Raw genomic sequence first — 26,996 nt, 5'->3', positions numbered from 1 at the left:
GACACAGACACATACATATTGTGAGTATTTGGGATCACATTTTTGAAAAGTAGGATCAGCCAATACATTCATATTTTAAAAGATGATAGCAACCAGACAGATGTAAATAATGCAGCAACAGAAATGTTTTTAAGTGACAGCCTCCTTTATAAGGGTCTGGTAAAACCTTATTCCTTATACTGTATACAACCCTCATCTCCCAGGGGCAATAAAAACTATTCAATCTGGAAGAGATACAGCGAAGGATTTCTAAGATGATCAAGGAAGCGGAGAGCTGATTTTAGTAAAGAAGACTAAAAGAAGGCTAGCTCATACACCCAGAGAAATGAAGGCTGAGAGTGGATATTAAAGCTCTCCACTAACACATCTAAAGGTAAACAGAAGGGAGGAAAAAAGGACTATTCAAACTTGGAGACAATGTTGACACAAAAAGAAGTGACCATGAATGAATTTCAACCAGAGGTGAAAAGGTTTCTAAACATCAAAGCAACAGAGCTTTGGAAGGCTCTTTCAGTGAGAGCAGAGGGGGAAAACACCTTAATGAAGTGTAAGATGGAGCTCAATAGATTTGTCCAGTAATAGCAGCAAGTTAGATCAAATTATATTGTCCCTTCTGTTCTACATCCCCTTTTTTCAGGATAGAAGCTGAGAATGTTTGTAGATATTTGCAAAACTGGTATATAAGAATTAAGGCAAGCCTCCAATGTATACAATGCTTTTTCGCTTCTATGAGAGCAGCAATTCACATTACCTTCAAAAGAAATCATGACACAAACTACAAAATCTAGACAATTACTATTATTCAAGTATTCCCAGATTAAGCCCCAGATGAATTCCCGTATTAATGCAATGAGTGGCATTTCTGAGGAACTGTACAGTTTTAGCTCTTGGAGTTATTTTTTTGTACTATCATCTAAAGACATGGGTAAACTCTTCAAACTGAAGTGATAAATGATTCCTGTTCGATTCAGCCTTGCAGGATGAATGTGCAGCTGGTCAATAATCCATCTTTTCATTTGATTTCGTGTATTTATTTTTAAATGCTAGACTGCTGAGTTTGGTTAAAACATGTTCCAACATCAGGGAATCACTGACAAACCTTAAGTAACCAGGGGCTAGTTATACATCCAATTAGAAAGACACATTTAAATAAGACATCTGGAGATAACAGATATTCAGTGGGAAAGGTATATCCTTACCTTCAGTTTGAAAATGAGTAAAACGCAAGAAAATACACTAAATATATCATTTCTGAAGGACTTAGAGGGGTGAGCCTACTTTGAAAAGGATAGCTTTTAGATTTGTTCTGTCGTCATTTGGAAAATAAAAACAAGAGTCACTGATTTTGCAAACATACACAGATCAGTGTGGGGGGGGGGGAATTATCTGTCAGGATTGGCGCACAGGCATTTTTATTCCAAGACATGAAGCAAATTTTCCTTCAGATGTCTCAGCAGCAGTGTTTGAAACATTTCAACATCTTGGTTTGAATGTTTGCTTTGCTTTTAAAGCTCAGCTATCAGTTCCGTAGTTTCATCTTGGATTAAAAGGATAAATTGAAATAATGAAAACAATACTATACTGGTGCAGAAAGGTGGACATTAATGTAACAGGAATAAATATGGATGCTACTCCTGCAAAAAAGTTCAGGTGTCATCAGTAACTTTCAAGAACTGGTATGTTTTTCTCCTTTGGGGGAGAAGGTTCTTTAGAGAGTAAGGGGAAGGGAAGGAGTTACAAAGGTCCCAGCCTTGGTCACCAGAAAAGTTAATCTTTCTTTGGAAAGGTGAGGAAAATATATTCCTTCTGGAAAAAGGGAGACCCAACTTAGCTTTCTGTGAACAGCTGGAAATGTCGCCTTCCAAATCTCTTGACATCAAAGCATACTGCAATGCTCAGTACGGCCTTGATTTCTCCCTTTGACATCTCTCTGAAACACTATTTTGTTCTGAACGCCAAGTTTCTAATTTGAGAAGAGAGTCATTTAGTGGAATGAGATATGCAGAGCAAACATTCTGGGGAGCTCTTTGGACCAAATTTCTACTCTGAAAGTCTCTAATCAAGGAGGTTAAGGTTTAATGTCCCTTCTGAAATCTCTGTTCTTATTAACCACTAATTTGTTATCAGCAACTTGTACATAAAGCTGACTTCAGTGGTGTTATGTTGATTCACACCATTTGGCCCAATATAGGAGAAATACTTTGTTAGTAATTATGTTGTTTGGAGGTGTTTTCAATGTAAATTCCAGGGTTCCTGATTCTTCCAGGCTTGAAGGAAATTAAGAAAAAAAGGACAATAAAAAAGTAAATGGACCTTTATGTCCCAAATCTTTATACTCCCAAGAATGCTAATATACAGCATTTGCTACCTAACTGCAAACTACATGGTTTTAGTATAATTTATGTAAGTATGCTTCTCTTTATTATTGAGAAATTCTGAACACAAATTGAAAAGACACCTGAATTTCAAAAATGTCCATGAATTTTCATTATTATCTGAACAGCTCCTCTAGGGACAACTTTCTAATATTATTCTCCAGCCTGTTAACCATTTCACAACTAGGCTCAAAAGCTGGTCCCCTTCGGCTCCTACCTTTAAAGCAACATTCTGAATCTTTCTTCATCATAAACAATCCCTTTATTTTCAAATTTATTTTCTGCTTCTCATGTAATTGTAAATGTATTTATTTCCTGGTTTACTGTGAACACTGCAAAGGCAGCAGTATTGTAATATTTTGTGATGCTGAGCCTGAAGGCACTGCCTTTCTCAACCTTCTGTTGATGCCACTACATGCATTATCAGTAAAATCAGCTCCAAGTGTTTGGCGTGCTGCACTTCTTGTGAAAGACAATACGGAAACAGATTACACTGACAACATATTTCACACCAAGAGCTGCGAGTTATCACATAAACTTGTCCTTCATAATGGGGTTTTGTCTTTCACTTCCTTCAAAGCTTGGGTTAACTACTTGACTCTGTTTGGAGCAACCAGAGGTTAGTGTCCAAAACTCACTGGTTTTTGTTTGTTTTGTTTAGACATTATCTGTAATTCATTACATAACCAAAACTCAAATTCCTCAAAGATGGTGGCTTTCTGTATGATTTCCCACAGGCTCTTTCCAAGCTAGCTCCATTGTTTGCACCCTTGCTGAGCTCTGGTTGTTCTGAGGATAATGCAATATATGACAATATCGATACTAGCAAACCGAGCGGTGCCAGGACCCAGTCCCTAGACCAGAGGACCAAAAGCCCAGACTGCCAAGGTCAATATTATTAAACTTGCAGTTTCCAAATGTGTACCAGCATTGAAAGTACAGAGTGAGAGCTCTGCCCTGGAGCTAGTCTGACCAGTGATGTTTAGCCAGGACCAAATGCTGCGAGGGACCATTTATTAGTTTTACAGGTAAGTCTCTGTATCCTTTTCAATTTACAAGCAAGGATATTCCCAGCAAATCAAAGTAATATCAGAACGACTAAACAGAGATTTACCATTCATGTCTTAGTCAAGCATATTGGGTTAACTCCTTTAAAAGATTCTTAAACTACTGGCTGTCCAGAGAATGAGGCTGAAACAAGAACAGCAGCTTTCAGCGAGTCAAATAAATGTGTATAGGATGCATTTTCACAAGAGAGAGGCTGTACGCAGGAGCTAGGTATAAAATTCCTCTAATGCTGTTCCTTTCTATGAGGATGAATACTTTTTTTTTTCCATTAATTATTTGCCCCATCAGTTTTTAATCTCTCCTGCTGAAATATTTCAATAAAAGTTAAATTAAAAGAAGATTTGAGGAAGAACTGTTAAGAATTAGAATTTTCACTGTCTCAGTGTAAGGATTCAGTTGTTTCCTTGGCTCTCTTCTCACTTTCATGGGTTATAGAAATTTTAAATGCCCACCCAGTAAGACATGTTACATTATTGACCACCTGAGTATGGAAAATGCAGTTTCACTCAAATAACGCATGCTAGACAGCTGTCCAAGCCAGCAAAACAGCCTCCTCATGAGTTATTTACAAAGGGATTAGGAATGAGAGCAAGACTATGGTACAGTGAATAAAGGGGTAAACAAGAAATAATGAAACTTAGAGTCTCCTTCAGTCTCTGTCTCTCACTCACCCTGAGATTTCAGACAAGTCCCTCAACCTCTCCGCTCTTTAGTTCCATCATCTATAAAGTAGAAATAACATGTTCTTTGTAAAGCATCTGGAAAGGCATGGGTAAAAAGCATGTTGGCAAATCACCAAAGCAGTTACTGATTTAATACAATGCCACTGGATCCTTGTAGTAACTGCAACATTCACATTCTTCTATGAACACTACAAATAAAGCCAAAGTTCACAAGCCAGTTTGAACAAGAAAATGGAAACAACCTAGGAATTTGCAGACAGCTGCTTTTCTTCCGACATATATAGTATGCTGATATAAGCTGATAAATCTTGAGATGCAGTCATTAGCTTGTATTCCAAATCCTCCTCCTTTCAGTGTCTTTCTCACAACATGGTCTGTACAGTGGAAGAGCAAAGTAGATAATATTTAGTATACAAAACCATGCAAGAAAACATCCTATCCTACTAAAATGTGGGATACTTACCTTCCAGTTTTCTGCAGCTTGGAGCTTTAACACTATGTATCGAGTTGGGTAGAAACAGCTCTTAGACTAAAATAGATTTAAATGATCTGCCATAGAAATAAAGACCTGAGATTTTGTGAAAGCAGAAAGTAGACATTAAGATCCCAAAAGACTCCAGGCATCTTGGCAGTAAAGACATTCCATTTTGGGAAAGGAGGTCCCAACCCCACCACTATACCCTTCTCTTTTAAGTTTGAGAAGGAATTTGAATTTGGGCCACACATGTTCCAGATCAGTGCTTGGGCCATGAAACAGCTGATAATTTGGAGGTTGGTCAGTTGTTGGTTCAAGTAGAAATCCCAACCAGAATATAATGGTTTTGTCAGACACGGTAGGCACCGGTAAATAAAAATCATTCTTAATTAATCAGTCTTTTCTGACAATGAAATCTAACTTTCTCTGAAAAATCCCTGCCTGTCTCCAACCAATCAATATGGTTAATCCTCACAGCATCAAAGGAGTGATATATTCACTGACAACCAGGTGTTTGTGTGAATGTTTTCATATATGCACCTACTAGAGAAGAAATTTTTCAGTTTGCAGCACCAGTACGACAGCTTCATCTTCCTTGATGCCACAGCCTCACAATGTATGGTCTCCTAATATAAGCCTGTTTTCCTTGATTTGCTTTCAATTAGAGCAGGGAAAAATATTTGTAAGTTTGTATCAAGTTTTTTTTGGCTGATATTTTCTGGAAAGGGTCATTATTTATTAAAATAATTTCATGAGGAAACGGTCACTTTTTCACATTGAACTTGCTCCATTTGTGAAGATATTTCATTTTTATAGCTGTCAAAAACTTATCCAAAGAAAATATTCCTTTGGATTACAATGAACAAACACAAAATAAAGTATAAAAGGCAGTCTATTTCACCAGCAAACGTAAAAACATTTCTTTTTGAACTCGTAAGAAGTCATATTCTTTTTTTATTCTTTCAGAGTCTCCAGAAGTCATTTATTCATGCAGCTTTAAGTACACATATTCATTATTTCCTTTAGAAGTTCTCATCTGTCTTTTCCAAATTTTGAGAGTTTTTTCAATTTTCTTTTTTACCTTAGATACGACTTATCTCATCTACAACCATAAAGGTAACTATCATCCTCCTGCAGACTATTCAAAGTTCTACCTTAATTCTGTAGACCTATTTCATGCAATTCTAAATGCAATCTTGTCTATCTGATCTAATAACTAGTTTCATATCAAGCTTAAAAGGGCTATAAAAGATCTATCAACATTCCCCTGCAAACCTTCATCACTACATTATCTCACAACAGCCATGGGTACAGTCATCCTACTAGTACTATCTTATACTGGGTATAAAGAGAGAATCATCTTCAAAGTGAACCTCATTGACATCATTGTCACATGTTGAAGCTTTTCTCTGCATATTTAACTATGAAGAGGCAACCCATCTCCAAAGCTCCCACCAAAGTTCAGATACTGCAGACTTCTCCTGTGGCTTTTATCCTATACCTAATTCATAATTATTCTTGGTGATCATTTCTCCTGATTCCCACGTCTTTCTGAATCACTGTCTCAGCTCTGCCATCAACTACATTGTTAATCACGTATTTACTCTCTCTTTACAGGCTCCTCACAGCTCAATTCAATCTTCACAATTATCTCAGATTGTTTCAAGAAGTTAAATCCAATCAGTTTATTGGATAGCTTCCATTTTCAAACATACTTTTTCTTCCTATTATGCTTTTCCGTCTTAGGAAGATTTTACTGAATCATCCAAGAAACTGCTTCATTATTATCCTCTAGATTGCTTCTAAAGTCTCTCCTTTGATGTGTCACTAGGCTGTCAATGCACTAAAACCACAATCTATCATACTGAATAACACTCATGTGGTGATTAATTCTAACTTTACTTGGCAACCCTGGAATGCTGCAAAGATATTTAAGTGACAAAGATAAGCTAGGTTTATGTTCACAATAAATAAATCAACAAATCCACACCCATCTTTGTATACTTTCGTATAATTCTAGTGACAGAACATACAGAAGGCTAACAAGAGGCAGAAATAGTATTTTGCGTTTAACGGCAAAACTGCATTCCAAATTTGACAGAGGACTATTGATTATCATGCATGCACATTTGGTTGGCTTCTTTTCCCAGCCTTGTAAAGCAACACCAGAAGTCGCCAGGCTATTGATGTTCAATTAGAAGCAATCTCTGGGAGACTCCCAGGACAAAAGTGTTACCACAATTGGTTTAGCTCTCCTTAACACTCTGCATGTTCATGCTATTAGAGAGATGTCTTTGAGAAGAAAACATTAGAGCATGCAGCAAACTCTAAAACCGTCCAACAAAGGCCAGCTTGTTTTCTGTCTGCTTCTTTTACAGCAGGGACCTGTAACTGCGGCCAAAGAGGCAGCATGGTTCAGCTCCAGCGCATGGATGTGACTAAGGTGAGATGTCAATGTTGTAGTACCTTCCTTTCCTGTGAGCAATTTATATTCCTTATTGTTCCCTTTGAGTGTATATAAGAGCTAGCCTTCAGCAACACAGCAATGGAACAACTATAAAGTAAGAAAAATATAAAACAACAACGACAAAAATTGTTTCCCATTCATCTGAAAACAAGCTGGCAGAAAAGTGGTGTTTCTTCAGCAGACAGGGCCTCCCAGAGGGTTCAAGATAGCTGGCAAAAACTGCAGATAGGAGCTGCCAAAAGAAATAGAATAGTGGACAATGCATTTCAAAGTACAAACCAGACCATGGAGGAATCAACAGAAATTGGAGAATTTATTATGATTAATCAGTCTAACAGAGAGCTGTGTGGATTGCGGTGCTTACCTCCTGTGTGAGAAGGACAAAAAAGGGAAACTGCTTTGCCAGCTGTTTGATAAACTTGAAATGCAAAGTGAAAGTCATAGAAGACAAAAAAAAAAATGTTGGATTTCGGTGATGCAACAAATTACTTAAAAAGGATTATTATAGCGCTGACAAAGCTTACAGTATGTGCACCAAGGTTTATGAATGTATATAATCTCTAAGTTAGATCTGTCAATACAATCACTTTCCACCAACATTCTCCAGAAATATAGGAATTTCTTTCCACAGTTACTCGTAAAAAAGGACAAACCAATGACAAAACTGGTAAAGCAATGGTATCTTTTCAAACAGCTAGTAAATCATCAGATTATTAAATTATTAAAAAAAAAAAAAAGTCAAAACAAAACACACCAAAAAAATCTACATCACACGAGAAATAATTTACTTCAGAAAAATCCAGGAAAATTACACAGCAAAACATAAAGGCAGCAAACTTTGGCACTAGAAAATGCAAAGACATGTTCCTTCCAAATAGCATTACTCCAGAAATATTCCCAAAAATCTTCACTATTTCATTTTGGGAAATTAGTATGTTTTAGCTTTCTCATACATACACATTTTTTCCTACCTAACTTCACAGCATTCATCTACCAGCTCCACCTTACCCTTATCACAGCCAATGCAAATATTTAGCTGACATCAAAATAGTAATAATGTTCTTGAACCCAGAAGGCCAAGGGCAGTTATTGTGGGATATCCACAATGCATACCTCAGAGGAGAAAAGCAAGGCAATTTAAATAAATTAAAAACCAAGGAGAAGGAAAATGCCATCACCATAGCAGAGGCTCCTTTATGCTCTCCTAAGGTCTCATACCACAGCTCCCACTTGTGCAAATGGGAACGTTTATTTGCACTTACTTGAAGCACCATCATCTCACATAAAGTCCACAAATCCATTACAGTAGGTACGTGTGCGTGTTTGCAGCTGGAGTGCAAAAATCATGCTTGTCAGTCATAGACGGCAACAAAATGACCATGCTGGGCAATTCTCCAGGTAAAACAAATCTTCATTGCCAGAATAATTCAGTTCTGCTTTCCTACTCTACAGGTAGCATTAGAATATTCCTCAAGGAAAAAAAAAGGATGATTTCTCCCACAGAAGATCATGCAATACTTCCTTAAACTGCAAGAAATCTTCGGATGTCAACTAGTTTTTTTCTTCTGATGGTGCGATGAGAAGTGCTGCAGTCCACAAGCACATCAAGGTAAAATTTCCCAGACACATGCCCCTGGGCAACGTAGCAGGATCATCCTTTAAACACGGACATCTAAAATGAAGCCTATTATTTGTCATCCCTTGAGGACCAATGCAGGGAAAATACTCCTGCTAACAAGAAGGTAGTGACTTGTGAAGGCAGACAAGTAACTCTGAGTTCTTCCATGTTCTTTCCAACTTTCATTGTCTAGGTGCAGGCACTTAATAGTCCAGTCCAAGAAGTAAAGAAAATGCAAACAGATTCTGATAAATAAGAGGTAAAGACATATCCTTACACTTCCAGCTACATCAAGTAAAGTATGACATTCTGGTGACTTCAGACACCAATGCAAGTTGCCATCATCCATTCTGACAGCACTGGCAAGGCCTCCACATTTGATTTTTTCATCATTGCTGAAACATATTACTTTCCCCAAGTTTTTTTTTCACCAGAACTGAGGTCCATTTACCAGATTTCCATGCCTAAAGTTTCGCTCACCTACCTGAAACCAATATTATCCCTGGTATTGACAGCACACCTGTGTGCCCCTGTTTTTTCTCTTTTATCTCCTGAGCTGCTTTGGAAAGAAATGTGAACATGGTGAGGTGTGAAAAGCTGTAAAGGAAACTGGGGAAAAACAGTCCAGAAAACATAATTTCAGTAAGATGTGGCATAGGTAACAACAGCAAAGTCGGTGAAGGGGACCAAATATCTTTTTAATTTTTTAAAAGCATGGTGAAGAGTTTGTCCATTCCCAGGAAGCATAAAGGACATTTACAACTGCAGATCATCTGACGAAATCAGAACACCCAAATGTATTTGTGCAGGAGTTAGTATATTGTAAATAGCTGTAGGTTTGGCATATTTATATGTGAATGTATTTGAAAGTCTAACCTTTAAATTTGACAGGTGTTTTTCTCTAAGGAAGAAGAAGTTGGTTGCTCATCAGTGGGTGTACACACGTTTGTCGCTGTGCCTAGAGGATGCACCACATATATGTGGCTTGACCTTTTTTATGCTGCTCTGCCATACTGTTTACTGGCAAAAGAAGTGCTAGAGATTATTCAGCAAGCTGCACTCCATGCTTGTGAACAACAGACTTATTTAGTTATCCATTCTGTTGATACAGTTTAAAAGAACAAATTAAACTAGACTCTGTGATATATATTTATGTACGTACTATAGTGGGTAGTGCTTCTCCTTGTCCGAAAGAGTTTAAACTAAGGTCTTCCTTTACTTAGGTCACTCTTCTCACAGTCTTTCAGGGGAAAGACTTTACTGAATAGTGTCCTAACAACCCAGGGTCTCTATGATGACTAAGGGAGCTGTAAACTATGTCTCTGCCTTGAGATCCTTTCCCTCTGCAAGAAAAGATCTGAGACAATCAAGGAGCCAGCCACAACGTTCTCTGTATTACCTCTGTAACGTGGCAAGAGGCACCCTCTAGATTTTAAATCCTCTTAATATGTCCCAGTAAATGGTTATACATGATTCCCCGTGGCCACCTCCTTTCACCAGTTAGATTAGACTGTGTCCTCTGAGGAAGCTTGTATAAACAATTGATCAGGTTCATTTGGACTTGATTTTAACAGGGGCACTTGAAAGTGGAAAATAACGCAAACGTATTCCATCAAAGCAAAAGATCTGGATTACAAAGTCGGAAGCAGGATGGCAAAAAATAAGTACTAGTACAGTGCAGTTCTTGGGTTAAGCTTGACCAATGAAATTCCTCCTTAGCTAATGAAGTAACTCCCCATGAAGCAATGTGTATCTCCACCACCTACTCACATTCTGTATTTCAGGTGCCACTACACAGAGCTGAACCAAATTCATATCCCCCAAAAAAGCATATTCAAGGCTTCCTCTTTAAAGTTTTGAAGCTTTTCTTGCAACACTGGCTGCTTTTCCCATCTAGCCTTCCACAGGAGAAAATCTAGACTACAGCTTCTTGAGCCTATGGACACCAAAACAACTTTCAGTCTTGTCTCACTGGGGACAGCATCACCTTTTGCATGATCACAGTTCATTAGGCTGCCAGGTTCTCATTTCTTTCCCCTAGGAAACAGGTGAAAGTAAGGAAGTCGACTAGATGGTTGGCTAGCCAGAAAAGGTAATGTTCCTTGTAAAAACACTTCTTTCAACAGGAAAAAACTACAAAAAAAGTACAGACTGACAGCTGCTATTACACTTCATTGGTTTCTTTCAGAGACCAAAAAAAATACACCAATAATACACTTTAAAAGGACGTATAAGGCAGTGGTGTATACTCCACTCTCAAAGGTGGTGTCAGCATTTTTAGAATTCATCAGCTCACCTGAGTAGGTTGAAAGTCTTGTTATGGAAATTGAGGGACCTTTATGAGATTTCCAGTGCCCTCCGTTCCCACCAGATGCTGGGGTAGAAATCCAGGAGGCAGTCCGTGCCTGCAGTTAAGACAACAGTGGTTGTTTCCAGCCAGAGGCACTTAGGCACAAGTGCCAGACTTAGTATTCTCACACCTATAGCTACTTCTGCTGGTGCAGAAGAGAAGCTGCTGCCTGCTCAGCTCTGCCTGTTTCCATTTCTATCTGAGGTTGAGGACAACATGGAGGAGCAGCAACCCTCTGGAGGCTGACCAGCAGGGAACATGACATTGTCCTGCTTAGCAGAGAAAGCTTTCCCAGGACCCTCTTCAAGATGACAAAGACCAGGGCAGGGAAATGAAATCTCCACACCATGCCAGGTTCTATCCTCAAAATTTTATTTGAATATTGCAAAGTACAAGCACCTCACTCTTCTCTTTTGGCTGTGACTCCATTTCTATTTGTGCCTCTTCTGTCAATGAAGCCCATGTACTGTAAGTGGGCAAGGTCATGATGATAATCCCACAACTTCACCTGGGGTCTTGACTCCTCTCTGGAATTTGTTGACAATCAGTAAATAAGGCTCATTGATCAGTGATGGCAGAACAGATCATTTAAGGGAGTACACTGCATCTGTGCACTGAAAATACAATACTCAGGGTGTAGGGAAGAAAAAAGCACTAGGTAAACATTACTGCATAGTGTGAACACCCAAATGGGATGATCCAGGCTTGTAATTTTACTTCTGGCACTCCTGGATTTTTCAGTGGTTGGTCTTTCAAACTTATTTATTTATTGCTGCTTTTTTTGTGGGAGAGAAATAATAGTAGAAAAAGAACTCCTACAAAATATCAAAATTGAGAGAGATTGCAATTACAGTGTACGCACACTGGTGTGGGATTGCAAATTCCAAAGTATACACCTTGAGAAGAAATTTCACAACATATGTACATTCTCTCGATGTGATTTTGTGCCATTCTTCCTCTCAGAGATGGCATCAATCTTGCAGATTAACTGCTACTCGTTCAGCTACATCCTCAAAGGGATTGTGGTTCTCTTCATAAATGATTCAGGCAGCAACTGTATACAAACTTAACTTCTTGATGAGGAAGGAGCAGCTACTTGATCATTTGGTTTACATCAATGCATCTTGCTCCCTGTCACTCAGCAGTGCTTGTGGTAACCAGACAGGGCCTGGGAGACAGGTCTCCCAAGTGAGTGCTGTGGCTCACCTCCTTGTTTTGATCATTTCACAGGCTGAGAAGTTTTAACAAAGAGAAAAGACTGACCTTGGCAAAAAACACCAGCAGACAGTGATAAAAGCAAAGAACAAAGTATGTCCTGGACACCTTTTTTTTTTTGAGACTATGGAGAGTGCGAAGTGAGAGCGTTTATATCCCCTAGGGTGTCAAATCCATGTTGGACGCCTGAGAAAGAAACTGAGACACGCTGCATAGGAGAGCAATAAGGGAATGCAGAAGTGATATGGAAAAGACCAAGGGAAGACTGTGACAGCAAGCGACCACAACCCAAGAGGAATAAGGATGACTTGTTGCTAGGCTCTGAAGGAGAACAAAATGATCTGCTGACAGCAGAAAGCCTAAGATTTACATCAGAACTAGGAAAAGGTAGTGACTACAAGCTTCGTTGTGACAAGTCTGTCACTCGAACTTTTGCAGCCAAGGAAGATGTATGATATCTGCCATGAGCAAAATGTATGAGGTATGTTCCTGGGGCAAGAAAGAACAATGATAGGAAGTGAGGGCAAGGAAAGTACAGGAAAAGCTTCCCTAGTTGCCCTTCACATTGGAACAAATGATCCTGCCAGATTTCTGTTGAAACAAAATCCAAAACAGCTCTGTCCACTAGAAATGACGCTCAAAGCAAGATGATCCGTATAACTATCTCTGTCCCCAATGGATAGAAAGGCATGGGATCAACAAGAAAGTGACGATTAACAGATGAATGAATGGAATATATTATTTGTATCTGAGGAAGATTTCAGATATGTAATCCTTGTGAGGAATTAATGGGAAACAGTCTCTTGACACAGGGATTTCCTCATCAACCACAATACCTGTCTAACTTACATAGCAGGATCAAGTTTCATGTGATTTAAAGTAAAAAAACTGGGGAGAAGAACTTTTAAGAGAGAGCTCTGAAATCTATGTTGTCAACACAGAAGAAGAGGAAAGCCTAAAAGATATGGAAACACTATAGGTTAATTAATGCTGGAAGCAGAAGGGGGAAAAAAAAGAAGATAAAAAGACATGCTGAAGGAAGCAGTAAAGTCAGCAAGGCAAAGTAGTTAGTATGATATAATCAGAAAAGGAAGGCATAAAGTCAGGAGAGGAGAGACAAAAGTGCCTTGCATCTACACGTAAGTGCAAATGGAAGCTCTAGAATTCAATAAAGTACATGCAAGGAAATACCAGAAGACTCAGCAGGTTGCAGAGAAATAGGAAGGGTTGACCAGGATAAAACATTAAGAATTATTCAAAGAGGGGGAAAAAAAATGAAAAGTACCAAACTGTACAATTAGTCAATGGAGTATAGGGTCTGGCTGAAAGACAGATCCAGTCATTCCTATAAAAACCTAAGGGAAAGCACAGAAAAAGCCTTTTATATGTGTGAGAAAAGTTTCAGAAGTTAAAAGGGATTCTTGCTGCAGTCAGAATATTGTTTAGCAGTATCACAGTGGATCAAGCATTTGTTTACCTACCAGATGCCATAGTGGTTTGATGCTCCTGGGAGTCTGAACAGATATGCAAAAACTGCTAGCAGTAATTATTTTCACCAGAATTACAAAGTAGTCCATGTGGGTAACACAGGCAAAGGTAAGGAGAGATGCTCTGGGAGCAGAATTTGGACCACCAGAGAGGAAACTGAAGACTCAGACTCCTTGAAAGCATGTCCAACTGTAAGACTGTTATCACATGCAGTGCCAGAGTTACAAGAGCTATACAAGTAAACTTCATATATTAAAGAGGTCAGATTCTTTAGGACCTGAGGAAACATCTGCAATTTAAGATTTCCATGAGGAAAGGGCTTTAGTTAAGCTGAAATGTGAAAGTAAGAAACAAGATGTTAGAGCCAGAACATCTAGCTTGATACATTGGTCACATTGGAAATTCAGAGGAAAAACAATCAGTGAAACATTTTTCTATTGGGATTTGAAGTATGGGGGGACACTATTGGATAAGTGTGTATCTATGCATTATAAGCCTTCATAATTTACACTATAAAGTCTGATTATGAAGTACAAGTTAACAAAAGATCGCACCTACAATATGTTAGAACCCCTATGGATTGATGTTTTAGACCTAAATAGGAGATCAATAATGAGTCTATGCTGACTGACGGTCAGGGTATCAATAGCAATCAACATACTGAAAGAGATTTGTGAGGCTGTGAAGGCAGGAAACAGTAATAGAAGACCTCTATGCTGTCTTCCTAAAGAAACGCTGAGGTTTATAACATATTTTTATATCTTTTTAATGCTTAATAGTTCATACACTCAGGGAACCCCTAAAAAGAAGAGTAATTTTTACTTATTTGACTAGCACACAAACTCAGGTTCAAAATACAGCAGACCCCTTTTGATGTTCACAGGATCTGAGTCAGCAGCCACATTGAAATAAGAAAAACAAAACCATATGTTACATTTGTGCTTAACTTGAGATTGCTTAACTGACTTTCTTAGACTGGTGGGGTTTTCTAGCTCACAAGCCTAGGACAAAGTCATTCTGGCTTTCAAAAGTTTATTTGTATTACTCCTAAAATTAAGAATGTAAGCTTTTTGTGAAGCAAGTATATCAGTATTACCTGGCAGCATACAGGAAACACACTGTTACGAATTTCTAGCTGTATCTTCTGTAAGACTAAAAAGAGCATGAACACTAATGAAATTGTGCATCAGTGCTTGTTTGAACAGCTAAATCAAGAATAAATCACAGCAGCCAAAGAAGAACATAGTAAAGAATTCTGCTACATGTTGTATCAAACAGAAATATGACAAAGGAGGATGTGTGTTTGGTCATTAAATTGAAAATGTGTAAAGCCTAATCTGACCTGCTGGTATTATAAGCCAGATATCTTAAACCTAACAGTTTATATAAATATTTTAGTGCCTGGTCTTGACTTTGAGCCCGTAGAACAGACAATCCAACAGTTCCCAAGATAATATTTCACAGTTTAATCATCCTTGCTCTTAATGATTCACACTTTCTTTTCAGCTGGAATGTGTCTAGTTTTGGCTTCCAGCTGTTGGTTCTAGTTACGCAGCTCTCTGCTAGATTAAAGAGCTCTGTAGTACCTGGTAACTTCTTCCCATGAAAACACTTATCCACATTGATCACACTGCATGTAAATCATCTTTTGGATAAAACAAGCCATATTGTGCTCTCCCTGTCATTTTGACACTATCCTCAGCCCTCATAATGTTTCTGTTGACTTCTTCTGTGTTCTAAATCTTTCAGCTTGCTTTGTTAAATATTAATTTATCTCATTTCATTTTAGCTACATACAAGCTGGGCATCTAGCCTAGGAAGGTCTGCAAGGTCCCTCTATAGTCCACAGAGGACAGAAGTCAACTCAGGAGAGCAATTCATCCTTATCTCCTAGATACCTCTCCCAGGATCAAATAACGATGGTTTGGATGTAACCCTCTGGAAACTAAAGTAGGAATCTAGGCCACCCATCTAGACAGAGCACCCAGCTTTCAGAAGGCTGAATTTCAGTAAAATCAATTCAAGTTGATACTCAAAATTTGGTATTTGTTGTTTTCAGCATTTTACCATGTATTTCACCAGGACTGAATGTGGTGGTCAAGTCAGCTCACTGCTCTGGCTATACACACTTGCACGCCTGTTCCTCTGTGCTGGATCATAACAGATAAGCTCGTTTTGATTTCTTTCACAGTCTATGACCTTTGTATCCTTTTCAGAAACACTCTTACAGATTGCAATTTCAATTTTTGTAACTATATTTGGACCTAACATCTCACAAAAAAATAAAGATTGCTTTGCAAGCTGTATCACTACTCCCAATGTAATTATCATGATCCAAACAGGCTCACATTTCAGTTGCACCTATTTAAACTCACGCTTTGGAGCTTGCCTGGAGTAACATAGAGCTTTACAGGTAAATGACATCTTTGATACAAGCTGAAAACATGCTTTTAAAGATGTAATAACTCAGCACATTCCTTCATAACCAAGACCTAAAAATTCAGGTAGTGGTATTGATTTCACCCTTCAAAACAACCATAAATTTTAGAAGCCCAAACTTTCTTTGGTAATAACACCTTTTTGTGATACAACATCAGCTTGTCTCAGAAGGGAATTCATGAAAATATCTCAGTTCTGAAGTGTATGAGATTATTAAAAAAACAGTTATTTTAGATACATTTATCCCTAAATCTTTGAATTTTCAAGATCCTAGCATAATTAGGCAGCAAGATGTTTTGAAAAACTGACTGTTGTGATATGAATCAAGTGAAACCTTACCATAACAGCTTAGAGATGTTCCAAAAGCTTTATGAAATACAGCAGTTGAACTAGATCTTTGAATTAATGACCTCACAAACACTACATCCTGAGTCACCTTCAATACATTGAAATCATTCTAAAGCTGCAAATGAGCTTTGCTTCAATTGCTTTTATGTATTACATAGGAGAGCATAAATAGTTTTTCTGAAATCAGGAAGAATATCCAAACAAATAAGGCCTTTATGTATTACATAATAGGTGAAAATAAACCTGTATGTTCCATATAAGAAAACTGAAGGATGAGAAAAATAACTGAGTTAAAGAAGAAAGAGAAAATCAAGCTATAAGAAGCAAAATAATAATCTATACTGAAGCCTGCAAGGCAGAAAAAAAAGCTAAGCAAAGCTACAAGCTGCATGATCAGGCAGCAGCCGTTACCATGGCTGTACCCAGAAGCACACCCCTGCGTACGTGCAGCGGACACTACCAGTGCTGCAGGTGCTGAGCTTTATCAGCCCTTGGTTACACAGGTTATTTCTTTGCAAAGAGATCACACAGGCCCTTTAGGAGGAGGGGGCTGATGTTCCTTCCCTCAGGCAGCTCCTGAGAGGTTTCAGAGGCACAGGAGGTGGCACAGGGGAAAAACCACAGCTTGTGCAGAACCGGACAGCCAGGAGGAGCTGGGAGCAGCCAGGCAGGCTGCCCTGTGCGCAGGGCCTGAGCAGTGGTGCTGCAACACAAAGCTGCTGAGATGGTTGAAGCCAAGCATGGAAGCAAAGAGTCATCTGCAAAAAGGAAGTGAGCAAGGGGAGAGCTGTACACAAGTTCTGTTTTCTTCCTGTTCTGCTTTCTGTAGCAAATCAATACATTTTATGTATTTTTAAAAAGCTGTGCTTTTACCTTTTCAATCAGATCATATGGAAGCAGGGAAAGATGGCCTTTAAATCCACTGGTCTTTGGGGAGATGTTCAGTCTAGTAGATGATATAAACATCTGCATTTCTGTGTCCTGGCCACTTCATGGCCTAGCCACATTGCAGAAGCATTAGTGCAACGACTAACCCATTCTAACTCATTCTTACCTCTGAAACAAGCCCTGAAAATCAACCCAAGACTTGCACCTATGTTCTCTGAACATGAGAGAAAAGACCTGGCACATCTTCCTACTTTCTCCTTGCACAGTAAGATTAATTGGTTACTTGCCAGGATACACATCACTCCAAATAACTCTTGGCTTTGGTGAAGGGAGGCAGCTCTGGTCAGTAACATGGTTTAGATAACAGCCCTTAAAACAGCAACATGAGCACAGGCAAGGAGCAGCACGCAGGTAGGAATGAGAAGCAAGGGACAGCAGGAACTCCAGTAACCATCCTCACTGGTGAAGAAAACGATTGCAAAGCCATGCCATGAAGCAGAACAGTCTAAAGCAGTTTGAATCAGAGGAGTTAGAGGGAGCCCTTTCTTCACAACGTTACGATCACAGATAATCACACCACTACTATGCCTAAGCAAGAGCACTGATGTTCATGCACCAAAATGCAGAAATGAAACAGGTAAGATGTTCAGACAACATGTGTTCTTCCCTGTGAGAAAAAAAAATAAAAAATAAAACTCAACAACGTACCAAACTGAAAGAACAGTAAGTTTTAAAAGATACGTTATTTAATCCGGAACTATGCATGCAAGTGTCTTCATCATAAGTGGGTTACTGAGCCCTGTAACAAATCAGTCACACTAACATAGTGTGAATACCCATAGTATTTTTGAGAAGTCAACATCCCATTAGCCTCTCATGGCCACTCTCCCGCATCAGAAAAAATATATTTATTTTAATACACCTTTCTGGCAAAACAATAGTCTAAAAGTACTCCTCAATATCCATTCTGCAAGATATTCAAATGCAGTGAGGAACTTAAGATGTTGCTATTTCTTCTGTTGAATGACCAGTGTGAAATGCATCAACTGATTTGAAACTATTTGAACTCATTTGAATGAATCTGTTGCTTACAAGATAGAAAAACAATTCATTTGTAGTGCAAATTAATTGTCATAACTAATTTTTGCTGTTTTTTAAAGGAAAGCAGCAATTTGAACAGAAGCATAGAAAATTAAGTAGCTATTTCTTCCTCTCTGGATCAATAATCATGGGAGTGATAGTTTTCCTCAGGAAGAAGTATAGCACTGCAGTAACTCCAGGAAATACATTCATGGTCTCCCAGAGAAATTCATTTCAATCTGGACATCAGATATCAGTACAATGCAGACTGAGGAGTGGGAAAGGAACATGGGCTCTCATTGGAGAGGTCTAAAGATGGATGAGATGAATCCTCCAAAGAGACAGAGACTACAGGTTTACTGATTTAATACTAAAACAAAGCAAGCTGACGTGTTTACAGTGCTGTGGCAGTGCAGCATCTGGCAAGGTGCCTTTCTGGGGGAAAGGACACAGAACCACCTGTCTCAGTAAAATGAGAACAAGTCTTCTATTTGGCAAAAAGGATGCTAATCCCCTTCAGAAAACAATTATTTCTTCCCTCTTTTCATCCACAAAGGCTTACTGGAAAGCGAATGAAGAATGCCAGATTTAAAACTCTCTAAAGTGTATTATCTACTACATTAACTTTTATCAAGTTATTAAAACAAACTCTTCATAAAGGTGCTCTATTTCTAGTAAGGTTGTAAAGAGAGACAGAGTGAAATCTTCCAACCCCCTTGCAATACAAAAGTATTCATCAAACAAAGCATCTATAAAGCTGTACTTCGTAGGTATGCCTGTGCTTATTTTAGCAGCACTCTCCCTCTTGCCCACAATAATCTTCCTTAAACTGAAATAATGATGTTCCAGCAGCACAGAGTAAAGATTTGCTAATATTTCTTTTGTCTTTCTTTTTTTAAAGTTGCAATCTTTGCTGTCTGCTTTGCATTTCATTGTAGGTTATTATGGCATGGGAGTGAAACTTGTCAGTTGTCAACCTCACAGTGTCAGCAGCCTGGAAATGCTCATGCTGCTAACTAGCAATTACTCACATGTCAGTGTTAGATCTGAGCAAGCACAGGCATCTTTGCAAAGCCTTCAGAACTTCAGTTTCAGCTCCCAGTACATGCCATTAATGACAAAACTACAAATCAGGGAAAGAAATGCTTTTTCAAATGGAGATTGCCATTTGTTTTACTATAGTTCCAATCGAGGAACTTGGGAATGTGCTGATTTACATGGGATCCGACTGGCATTGCCAAGACGCCAGATGGTACTTGGCCAATCACAAAATCAAAATGTGATTTTTCAAAGAAATGTGGTGCACTGTACCAGTGCTCATATATGATATTTGTATGCAAATGTAGCAGAGATTTCTGCCACTAATGACCAATTGCCAAGTCACTAAATTGTAACTCAAATTGTCACTTTTTTCTACCAAGGTGAAAGTTTTATCCCTTACAAGTGAGGTGGAGGGGTTTCCAAGTGTATTGATGAAAAGCCATACTAGCCTGTCTTCTCTTGACAGGAAACTTAAAGGAATTTTGCTGTCACATAAAATACTTTTATATTTTTCTCGCAGACTAGTTCAACGTTCTGTAACAAATCTTGTCATATTTGTCTCATTCTACATATTTTTTCCTTTTTTGCAGTTGAGCAATAGAAACATTGAATGATAAGAGCATCGCCATTGTTAATTTGACTGAAAATACTAGAATTATCAAAATAGAAATTGACTTTCATGTAGTTTTAGCTTATTGTCATAAGTTACTATGGTAGCAGGCAAAATTTTGTGCAGTGAAATAAACATTTTTGTAGATGAGCATAAATTATTTTAGTTCACGCAACTTTGAAAGGAGAATAATATCTGCTATTTAGCTAAACCATATTATTTCTCCTAAAAGTTGAGAAATTTTTTCTCAAAAACCTTACTCCTTGTTAGTCTCTCTTTCGTTATCATCTTTACTATATTTTACGGGTTATAGTTACCTATCTCCCATTGGAACTTTAAAAAAAAAAAAAAAAAAAAAGATGTGATAGAATTTATAAATAATGTTTTCTACTTCTTGTTCCTTTGATCACAGATTATACAGTTAAGCATGGTAGAATTTGTCATCCATAATCAGATTAGATTTATTATTAACTGTCTTCAAGTACTTGAACATTTACTTCAAGTTAATTAATTATGCCAGGTTATTTGAATCTGTGTTTTGTCACGACTACTTGAGGATCATGCAACAGAAAATAAACCTTGAGATATTTCTTGGCCTAACTTCATATTCTAATAGTCATATCCTCTCTTCTTTGAAAAAAAAAAAAAAAAAGGATAGGTAAAGAACAGATGTTCGTACTTGAAAGTGTTGTGGAAAATCCACAATGGTCTCTAAGCAAGATTCAAGTCTAAGGACACCCAATCTTCAGCCAGGATAAAAGGCTGTCCAGAAACTCAGTCCACAATGCTGCACATGCTCATCTCCAAGGAGTAAGCTCCACTTGGCAGAGCTGTTTCTTCTTAATGACAATCACGTAAGACTTGGACAGTCATCTGCACATTCTTGGCTAAGAATCCCCTCCTCAACATTCACAATTTAGGAACATATGGGCTCCCTTGTCAGCTTACACTTATGCCCATCTGTTCAGATGGCATGGAGTCTGCCCACAATTCAGTCAGATGGTTGCTCTAGGTGACACGTGGCATGCAATAATGGGTCCAGATGAGCAGCCTGCACAATACTGAAAATGCTTTTTATGCTGCAGGATGCCTCTCATCTGTACCAGCAGTCAAGCACTGGCACCACATGCCTCCTTACACTGGATCAAAGTGTGAGTGTATTTGCCAGAAAAGAAAACGAAGCTATCAGCTGACCACTCTCATTGATTATAGGCAACAGGTCCCTCTGAGTAACAGGAACATAGAATGTCCTTAGTTGGAAGGGACGGACAAGGATCTTCGAGTCCACGTGCAGGGACAGGAGTAGTACCAGTGTACTACTCCTGTCCCTGCACGTGACAACTCCACAGTTCACACCATGTGTCTGAGGGCGTTGTCCAGTCTCTTCTTAAACATTGTCAGGATTGGGGCCATGACACCTCCCTGGGGAGCCTGTTCCAGTGCTCCACCACCTTCTGGGTGAAGAACCTTTTCCTATTGTCCAACCTAAAGCTCCCCTGGCACATCTTCCTGCCATTCCCTCAGGTTTTGTCATTAGTCACCAAAGAGAGGAGATCAGTGCCTGCCCTTCCTCCTCCCCTCGTGAGGAAGCTGTAGCCACGATGAGGTCTCCTCTCAGTCTCCTTGAGGTTGAACAAAACAAGTGACTTTAGCCACTCCTCAAACAGTTTCCTCTCCAGACCCTTCACCAACTTCATAGCCCTCTTCTGGACACTCTCCAGTAGCTCAATATCTTTTTTATCCTGTGGTGCCCAGAACTGCACACAGTGCCCTGGGTGAGGCTGCACCAGTGCAGAGCAGAACGGGACAATCACCTCCCTTGCCCTGCTGGCAATGCTGTGCTTGAGGCATACCGGGACACAGTTGGCCCTCTTGGCTGCCAGGGCACACTGTTGGCTCATGTTCAACTCACTGTCAACCAGAACCCCCAGATCTCTCCCCGTGGAGCTCCTCTCCAGCATCTCATCCCCCAGTCTGTATGTACAGCCAAGGTTCCCATGTCCCAGGTGCAAAATATGGCACTTGCCCTTGTTGAACTTCACACAGTTGGTGATTTCCCAGCTCTTCAGTTTGTCCAGATTCTTCTGCAGGGCCTCTCTGCCCTCAGAGTGTCAACAGCTCCTCCCAGTTTTGTGTCACTGGAAAACTTACTAAGTAATCCTTCAGGTCCTGAGTCTAAGTCATTTATTAAGACACTGAAGAGTGCTGGCCCTAAGACAGATCCCTGCGGAACCTGCTAGTGACTCGTCGCCAGCCCAACATAGCCCGATTTACTAGAACCCTTTGAGCCCAGCCCATCAGCCAATTGCAAACACAAAAAGAAACACTTCCTCAAGAAGTACAGTCTTGGATAATCATGCAAACTTAATATACAAAGAGGGCCAGAGAAATACATAGAATACACAGAGCTACAACTGAGTAATTAAGCGAAGATTAAAGCATAGACTGTAATACCTGAAAAATACCTAGAAACATGATTTCACATTTGCTTTCATCTTTCACCATTCCTGGGAAAGCACAGGAAACAGGTATAAAGGACAGCAAAAAAAAGATCTAACAGGCAGTCAACTCCTATGCAATGGTATGTCAACCTCACAGCACAGCAGCATTCAGAACGTAGGAACTCACATTCCATATAACAAGTTTGGACTTTGGTTTAGATTTTGCAGTATTTGCTCCTAGAAATAAACCTGAGGCACATTAGCAATTGACAGGGTCACAGCTGAATTTAAACTGGGTGGCCTGGAGCATTGCAGAAGAAGCTTCACGTCTTCCAGGATACTGAACACAAAGTTAGTTTTCAACATCTGTGTGGCAGTGTTCCACTGAAGAAAAGCCCTACTACTTCCACTAAGAAGATATGGCAAGCAGGTAGGTAAAACAGGTTAAGACACAACTTGTTTTCCTGTGCATGGCAATTCAGCATCCCAGCAGATCGTGCCAGAAAGGATTTATAGAACATACGTCCATATACATACATCAGGACTGCATGTCTGGGACAGAAAATGTACATTTGTGTCTGAACAGAGATTGGTCCTAGCAGGAGGAGGAGAAACTTGTTAACTTTTACTGTAGTTGTTGATCTTTCATTTAATTCAAATAGGACAGCAAACCATGGATGCTTTTCTACTAGATAAAATAAATTCCATGGCTAATATTTTCCACTAGTATTTTCACCGATTGAAAGAGCTTCTTCAGATGGTACTTTTCTGAATCACATTATTTTTTTTCTCCAAATACATACAAATTCATGACAAATGTTCGTTAATCCACAGGCTGGCATGTTCTAGCAAGAGTAGGCATGCAGGAGGAAGTCTGAGCTGCAGATGAAAAACTCTTCTCAAATTATTCCCATTCTGACGGTTGTTTATCCAAACTACTTTTGGGAATGTCTTCTAATCATTAATATACTCACAAAAACATGATGAGTTTGCACAATTCAATTACTAGAAATGGATTAAACTGGTGGTTAATATTGTTTGAACTGTCTAATCAGAAAACCTCTAAAACACTGCCTTTCAGTTCTGTTTCAGTAGAGATTAAATTAGGAGACAGCAGAACCAGTTAATGAAAGTAAATCCACAAATAAGAACAAATCCAAAGAAAATAATTATTCAAAAAGAAGTGGTGATTTATCCAAATCTAATACAATTAATACTACTCAAATAATATAAGCATTTTAGTCAAATATTTGTTTAATTTCTTTAGGTAATTCACACTACCACCTGTATTTCCTTTCTATAAATGCCTGAGTAGCAAACCTTTATCTACAAGTTCAAGGGAAAATGAACTGCAAAGTCTATTGTACAATCATAAATTAAAAACATGTTTAATATCTGCTCATAAAGTAGTACAAAGAAAGAATACCTTCAAGGAAAATTTAAAAAATATTGCAGAAAAAAAAAAAGTAACTGTGCATAACATGGTACTAATTTATCTGTCTCTATGTTTTTCTTTGCTGCCTTTCCTGTGTTTACTGTTTTTCTTAGCAAACAGGGCAACGAGAGATCATGCCATAGTACTTGTGATCAAAACTAGGGGTAAACGTGATCTTTTCTAAAGAGCAAGCTTGAAATAAATCCTACTGATTTGTGTTGGCTTGCTTTCGCAGGTTTAGAAAGTCGTATCAGACTAAAGTGTAAGGAGAATGCTTCAGTGAAAAAGTGTTCATTTTGCCTTGCACATCTTTTATAGCTCTTAAAGCATTCCTCTTCAAGAGCAGAAGAAATTACAACACAATAAAATGCATGAAAGACACAGCTCACTAAATGTGGCCTTGGATCCTAGGTATCTGTAGAACAGTGACAAACGAATTTCTTTGTATCATTTATATCTTGGAAAAAGAAGGAGGAAAAAAATCCCCACAAAACAAACTCCTACTTTTCATGCCTAGACACAACATCAAATGCAGTGATTCTCAGGCCACTGAGCCTTACCTTTTAGAGCCTATCATTACCAAAACTGAATGGAGTGTCATACAATTAACTATGATTCAATACATACTCCATGACAAAAGCCATAATTTAAAACAAGGCTACAGGAGCATACATAAGTAAAACTGACCTCAGTAAAGCCAAATATCTCCAAAAAAAAACAGACAAAAATACAATGACAGATTGTGTACTGAATGTCCAATATTAATAAATTCTTAATGCACTTTTCTGCATTACTGTGTTATGAAAAAATAAAAATTACTTTTTGGACATTGAAAAATTAATGCCAGAGGTGTAATAGGGACAGATTCTGTAATACATTTTTTTCTCCTGCTTGCTTAAAATAATTATTGTATGCAAATCTTAGTCTTTCCTCTTGAAAACAAGTAAATCCATAATAAAGAAGATTACCTAGAATTTGTTCTATCATTGAAAACTGAGGTTTTGAACAAAATCCTAAAAAATTCTGGACCATTTAGTTTAACCTTTCCTCTCTTGACCTGTGATAGAGTAGAAATAGAAGTGATACAATTAAATGTATTTACCTGTCAATACTGCAGTTAGTCTGTAAATTGTCTGTTCAAGATGAGGAAAATGTTTCATCTGATCCAAAAGCAGTTCACAGGAAGCATGAAGACAGCAATAGAAAGGAGCTACCTGTAAAGAAATAATGTGGAAAGCGGAAAAGGTGTTAGGAGAGGTATAGATTTCCAGTTTAATTTCTGGAAAAAAGGCTTGTCAAATTTGCAATCCCACCTCATGATGTTTCAAACCACGTATAGCATAAGAAAGCACCTCTACACTTTCCAAAAATAGCCTCTTTGTTTTATATTTCTCTCATGGGCTCAAGTTTCTCTTCCAATGCAAAACGCTTTCTAAGTAAAGAACTTCACATGTGATGCAAAACAGGAGAAAAGGCAATTCAAATCAAAGTGCTCACAACATTATGCTCATTATAACAAGCCCCTGCTCTGGATCCAAAATTCAGAGCATTTAAAGATGCCAGCTCTCCCAGATGCAATCTCTGAGAAAAACAAATGGGTGTCCGAGACATAATAGTCTATTTTACTGAAGTCAGATCAGTAGTGCTACCCAATCTGAAAAGGAGAAAGGACCTACTCCCTCCCCCATCTCTACAGAGGAAAAGCAATGCATGAAGAAATGCTATTTTTAGATAGTTCCTGCACTGGGATTTATCTAACAGTTCCATCTAAATACATGTTATCCAGGCAGTGTAAAGATGAAGACTGAGTTGAATACAGGGAGCGAAAATTCAGGCATGCAGGTGTGCTCCCGAAGCAGAATTCTGAGTAAGCTCCAAAACAATCTATTAGAAAAAAAAATGATGAAAACTATCAGTCAGGTCGATTGGAAGTGGGCAGCAGAGACCTAGAGACGTGTGCTAAAGATCATTCTACATTCAGAGGAACAGAAACTAGAACAAACGACTTTGTAAACAAGCAATACAATAAGCTTCCTTCCAATTAGTATGTACAAACTGTTTTATTGTTTGTCTAATTCCATATACCAACAACTGACACTTTCACTGTAAGGCCAGAGTCCTCCAGGGTTCTGTCTTTTCTTTGAAACACGAAGCAAGGGAGTCAAAATTTAAAAAAACATTACTGACTGCATAATACCAGCCTACAGGAAGATTGTCACTCCTGAGAAACTCAGCTTGTCAGAGCATCCCACCAAAAATACAAAAATTGTCCTCCAGAACTGTTTGGCTATTAGAGTCTGTGCCATCACTAAATAGGAAAATTGAGTGAGACAACAGGGCCAAGAACATAAACCCACTCGGAGCCTGTACAGAAGACACTGAAAAGCTGAGACACTCTGTAGAGGAGGGGCAGCCTGGGGCCGCTGTGTAATGAGTCCTGATGGAATGAAAGAAGTCTTTCCGTTTCCGTACAATTAGGATTGCTGCAGACTGGAATTGATTATGCAGATCTGATCACCAAAGTTACTCAGCCTGGAAACTGCAATCCACTGAATAACATCTTGTGAATAAGGTCTTGTGTCAAGGCTTGTGATTAGTATTCTGTTAGGGATTGATTTGATTATTCCAGTTATAAGAATTAACTTACACATGGACTTTGAAAAAATGAAACCATGTGGGAAATCCCTTGCACTGCCAAGGTAACTCTCATTCTTAACACAATCAATTCATGATACTAATTTATTTAAAACTTCATTATTTAACCTCATGTACATAAGTAGAAAAGAGCACTCTGCAAAAGCAGAGCTGGTAGACTGGAGAAAGCTTTTCTATCACGCTCAAAGTTTAAAAGCATTTGTCCTTGAATGCAACAGGGGATGGTGACACTAAGTTGAATGGAGATGTGTGCAAATGCCCTCATCAATAAAAAAGGTTTGTACACTGTTAAACACAGTCCTTGGAGGTAAGCTAATTAG

The 26,996-nt window shown here is 38.6% G+C and overlaps 1 long non-coding RNA gene across 1 annotated transcript; it reads right to left on the bottom strand.

The window, feature by feature from the left end:
• Positions 1-1,640: 1,640 nt before the first annotated feature.
• On the bottom strand, positions 1,641-26,992 carry LOC110362605 (uncharacterized). Its single transcript, XR_010471316.1, has 3 exons — positions 25,335-26,992; positions 25,124-25,235; positions 1,641-4,500 (listed from the first exon to the last, which is right to left on the bottom strand). It is a non-coding gene; the product is annotated as an uncharacterized LOC110362605 (long non-coding RNA).
• Between the last annotated feature and the right edge of the window lie 4 nt (positions 26,993-26,996).

This window comes from Columba livia, chromosome 3 (assembly GCF_036013475.1).
Source record: "Columba livia isolate bColLiv1 breed racing homer chromosome 3, bColLiv1.pat.W.v2, whole genome shotgun sequence".
Lineage (NCBI taxonomy): Eukaryota > Metazoa > Chordata > Aves > Columbiformes > Columbidae > Columba > Columba livia.
Note: the sequence above shows the minus strand (reverse complement) of the source record. Positions and strands in the feature narration are given on the sequence as shown.